This window comes from Sorex araneus, chromosome 3 (assembly GCF_027595985.1).
Source record: "Sorex araneus isolate mSorAra2 chromosome 3, mSorAra2.pri, whole genome shotgun sequence".
NCBI lineage: Eukaryota > Metazoa > Chordata > Mammalia > Eulipotyphla > Soricidae > Sorex > Sorex araneus.
Window position 1 is genome coordinate 69920536 of NC_073304.1, and position 5646 is coordinate 69926181.

At 37.1% G+C, this 5646-nt stretch overlaps 1 pseudogene; it reads right to left on the reverse strand.

The window, feature by feature from the left end:
• Positions 1-1066: 1066 nt before the first annotated feature.
• LOC101555321 (heat shock protein HSP 90-beta-like) lies at positions 1067-5219 on the reverse strand (annotated as a pseudogene).
• Positions 5220-5646: the final 427 nt, after the last annotated feature.

Genomic DNA, 5646 nt, shown 5'->3' on the forward strand with positions numbered 1-5646 from the left:
GGGCAACCTTGACAAAGTCCCAAAAGTTTCCTGAATCCACTTCCTCACCTTTTAAATAGAAATTTTAAAGTCTTACCAATTACTGCTCATTTTTAAAATGAAGTGCCAAGGTAGATCACACTCTATAAGCCAGTAATAGGACACCATTTTAAACTCATCATTAACATTTGTCTTTAGGGTGAGCATCTTAGGAACTAGCAGCCCTTAATTAGACTGTATTAGACTGAGGCAATCCAGGACTTCCTCACAGTGAGAAGAAATTTATTTTTCATGGAATTAAAACCATGGAAAAGGTCAGAGGGCAAAGTAACATTTTATGGCTCATGGAATAGAAGTGATTCTTTTTCTTGTTATGATATCATCAACATGTTTTCACAATTTACTGATTAGAATCACATAATCAGCAACTAGTTGGGTGGCCTACAAGAACTCTTGATACTTATTGAATATGTGTAAAGTATACAAACACACACACACACACCAAAACCCATAAATATGAGCCTTCAAAGTAAGATATTTATGCATTTGTATGGATAACCAAATGTGTGTAGTGCTTCTCTGACCAATAATTAAAACCATAAAGTTAATTATAAATGTTAAAAATGCATTCAAATTTTATTTATGCATTCTGAAAGAATATAGGAGTATAGGAAAAAATGTTGCTTGAAATTTTGTGGCATCTAATTTAGTGTATGAGACTGAAATTAATAAGCAGTCAACTTGAAAAATATTTAACTTTATGTTAGTGAATAAATATCATCGTAAGATAAGAACACAAAGGCAAATATACATTAAAAGATGTGATTCAACTTGTTTCATACACCTTTTGTTTGTAGAAAACACATCATCTTTATTTTGCATACTTTAATTTCAGGTCAAAATAGACAAACAAAATACACAATATCCAAACACCCAGTCAAATTTGAAGGGGGTGGCTTGAGACCCTACCCCTATCCTGCCTTAAGATAGAAAACATAGGAATAGAAAAAAATAAAAGAACACTAGACCCAGGTAGATAAGACCACTCAGGACACTAGACTGAGAGCAAATCTGCAGGTAGAAACTTCTAGTTTACTTCTTCCATGCAAGATGCATCCTCATCACCCTCGAGCGGGTATCTCATCAGAAACAGCAGCACTGAGCTCCTCAGAGGTCACTTCATCTTCAGCAACGCCCAGACCTAGCTTGATCATGCAGTAGGTATGGCTGGAGTGGGTCTGGGCATCCTCAAGTGAGAAGTTGGAGGAGAGCAGGGCAGTTTCAAGCAACAGGACCACGAGGTCCATGACAACCTTGTTATTTTTGTCTGCCTCTGCCTTCTGTCACAGCATTGTGCAAACACACAATGGGGTGGTGAGGGTTGATCTCCAGGTGCTTCTTGATCATCATGTAGCCCATTGTAGAGGCATCCCAAAAGACCTGGGCTTTTATGATCCGCTCTATGTTGGCTGTCCAGCCATAGTTGCTGGTCACAATGCAGCAGGGTGAAGACACAAGCCTATTGGGTATTGTGACCTTCTCAAACTTTTTATCCAAGATTTCCTTCCTAAGTTTGCACAAGTTCTCAAACTTGGCCTTGCTCTCCTCCATTTTCTTTTTCTCCTCTTCATCCTCAGGCAGCTCCAAGCCTTCCTTTGTAACTGAGACCAGGGTCTTCCTATTGAACTCCTGAAGTTGCTGCATGCAGTATTCAAGAATGGACTCGGTCGGGTACACTACCTCAAAGCCCTGCTTTCGCACTTGCTCCACAAAAGCAGAGTTAGCAACCTGTTCTTTGCTCTCACCAGTGATATGATAAATGGATTTCTGAGTTTCCTTCATGCAAGAGACATACTCTGAGAGAGAAGTCATCTCATCCCCAGACAGAGAATTGTGATAGTGCAGCAACTCTGAAAGGCATTACCAACTAGTGGAGTCCTTATGGTTTCCAAGCTTTAGGTTTTTAGAGAATTTCTTGTAGTTCTCCTTGTCTTCTGGAAGTTCAGAGAAGAGCTTAAGACACTTCTTAGCAATGTTTTTGCGAATGATCTTCAAGATTTTGCTCTGCTGGTGCATTTCTCAAGAAATATTCAGGGACAAATCTTCAGAGTCAACCATACCATGAGTAAAGTTCAGATATTCTGGTATCAGTTCATTCATGATGAACACACAGTGGACATAGAGTTTGATGTTCCTCTTCTTGTTCTCTAAGAGGTCAAATGGAGCTCGGCAGGGGATGACCTTCTACAGAGAAGTGTTTGACTACCGAGTGGTCTTCCCAGTCATTGGTTAGACTCATAAAACTCACCATATTCCTCCTGGGTGATGTCATCAGGAACTCTGGTCCAAATGGGCTTTGCCTTATTTAGTTCATCCTGATCAATGTATTTCTCCTTAATCTTCTTGGTTTTCTTTTTCCTTACCACTATCATCCTCCTCATCTGAGCCAACATCTTCAATCCTGGGCTTCTCCTCATCATGTTTATCCTCTCTTTTCCTCTTTTCTCTTCTGCCTCATCATCACTGATTACTTTCTCTCTCTATTTCTCCAAATATGATAGGATACCAAATAAACTGTGAATGTTTATTTACTACTTCTTTCTCTTTCCTTTCTTCTTAAGTACTCTGTCTATTCTTCTTTAAGATGGAGGATCACTTTGGTACCCCAGCCAATAGATTCACCATGATCAACACGGAAGTGAAGAAGCCCCCACCAGAAGACTCCCAGGCATACTTCGCAACATCATCATTGTGCTTTATAATCACAACCACTTTCTCTCCTACCAGGTAAGCAGAATAAAAGCCAACACCAAACTGCCCAGTCATGGAGATGTCTACAGCAGCCTGAAGAGCTTCCATAAATGCTTTAGAGTCAGACTTGGTAATGCTTCCCAAATTATCTATAAGATCAGCTTTGATCATGCCAATGCCTATGTCCTCCAGAGGCAGGGTGGGGTGCGTTCCTGGGGATTTGAGATGATGTTAATTTTCAACTCTTTACCACTGTCCAGCTTGGAAGGGTCTTTCAGGCTCTCACAGAGACTCTTGTCCAAGGCATCAATAGTATTACTGATCAATTCCCGAAGAAATATTTCCTTGTTGGAATAAAAGGTATTGATGATGAGAGGCATCAATTGGGCAATTTCTGCCTGGATGGCAAAAGTCTCCACCTCCTCCTCTCCATGGTGAACTTCCTCAGGTATCTTGAAGGAGAAAAGCCGTGAACACTAAGGAGTAGGGCGGGTTCAGACCGCAAGGGGGTGGCTCAAGAGTGTACCTTCACTTTTATCTGGAACATGTTCACTAGTTCATAGGAATGTCATAGATAAAGATATTTTTAAATATAATTAAAAACAATGACTAAATGTTTTAATGTTGCCAATTTTCCCCATCCATAAATTGTAAACTTCTATCATAATGTCTATTTTGACTTATTTTTATTTATTTATTTATTTATTTATTTATTTATTTGTTTATTTATTTATTTATTTAATTGAATCACCGGGAGAACAGTTACAAAGCTTTCAGGTTTAAGTCTCAGTCATACAATGATCAAACACCCATCCCTTCACCAGTGCACATGTTCCACCACCTGTTTTAATGTTGCCTATTTACCCCAGTCATAAATTGTAAACTTCTATCATAATGTCTATAACTTCTATTTTTAAACCTTTCTATTTGCTGTCTCTGAGAGCTCCTGTTCACATCTGTACCTGATTGTCCACGGTGATCAAAATTACACTGTTGCAAGTCAGATGGGGGCCTGGCCTCAAACTCTCATGTTACTTCTTGTCCATTTATTTTTCACAATCCCCTCGTGGTATTCAGGGGCTTGAAGGCCGATCCAGGAGCTCTCAGCTAACTATGCGATAGGTCTAATCAAGGGCTCTTGGAACACAGTACTGCTTAGGCCAGACAGTGAGTGCTGGCCTAGTTTGTTAAGTATAACTGGAGAGCTCTGATTCTTCTGAGCACTGGTTGATATACACCACTACAACCAAAAGAAAAGACAAAAAGAAATATTTCAGAGCACAGATCTTAATTTTACCTGGCCATATTACTATATATAACTCACTATCTAGAATTATTGAATACTTTATAAACAATCTTATCTTTGATCAGTTGTGTTTGAAAGTATTTTTACTATTTTAAGTGTCACATTTTACCATAAGCATCAAGTAAATAAGAGGACATCTTTAGCACTTGATCTTAAAAGCTCCATAGTCAAAGCTCCATTTTATTATTTGTGACTTCCCAGATTTTTATAAGAATTGGTCTTTCTTAACCTGTCTCTTCATATACTTCTTTTTCTCTAGGTTCTAATGAGGTATCAATAAATTTTACTCGCAGCCTCACAGACAGCATTATAAATTGTTACCAGTATTCTACACAAAGTTTCAAAACTCTTTTCTACTATTTTTTAAAAGCCTACAGTTTCTTCTATTTCCTATTTCTAAAAATTTTACATCCTTTTCATGGAAACATAGTGAATCACTTCCAGGTGGTAAAATTTATATTAATTTTTACCTGGCCTTGTAAGTTATATTCTGTAATTGCCACTATATTCCATTTTTGAAAAGAGACTCATAAAGTATAACCCATACTCAAGGAGAGGGCATCGATACTCACTCTGGAGGGCAGGGTGTCAAAGCATTTGATTTGTGGCAACATTATAAAACATAACTGGAAAATATGAATAAGACATTTCCTTTTACTTCAAGGCTTTCATTACTAGTAAAAGAAGTAAAGACATAAATAAGGATGATACAATATAAAATATACTCTAAAGATTTATGAGAAATATGTTTTATGTACAGAGGAAGGAATCATATATTAATGTGGTTTGAGTTTGTAAACTTTAAAGATGAGTAACAATTCACAATTCAAAGAAGTTGCAGAGAGGATAGGATAAAGAATTCAGAGATGCATGAAGAATGTGAGCAGTTTGAGGAATAGTTCTTGAGAGAAATATTCATAAGAATGTAAGCGCAGAAGAGTTCCAAGATTTGCTGCTAGCATGTGTCTGATTATTTAGATATTTATATATTTACTATGATGAGTTTGAAAATCCAAAGATTAATTCTAAGAACATGACTTTTTTTAGGTATCATATCATTAAGATTTATATGACATTTTATGCTTATCCATCAGTATTTCTGTTTAAAAAAGTTTACCCCACCTTTCAGTGCAATTGTTTTTCCCAAGTGGAGTTCAACTTTCTGTTCACACACCATTTGCATGGGGTAGAGTAGTCTTTGGTCAATATACTCAAATAATGTTTCTTGAGGAGTAGTTAGCAATGAGGAAACTCAATAAGACGTTTCTAAGAGGGCATCACTCATAATAAATCTGTGATTGAGAAAGTTAACTCTAGAAATAATGAAGACTAGAGTCTATGTTTGGGGAGATTTGATGGAACATATTGAATATTATTGCAAAAGATGGCTGATGTTTAAACTAAAGGTCCATGTAATTTGAGAGAAAGAACAACTTTGAGAGAGTTTATAGGATTATAAACTACATCCTAGAATAAAGAGAATTATTTATATTCCAAACATATGCTTGTTCTGAGCTGGTTCACATATTAAATGTGTTTCCCTCAGGGAGTCACATTAACTTCTTATTGTATCTAGTAACAATTGCCATTGGAGAGGACTGTTGGAAATA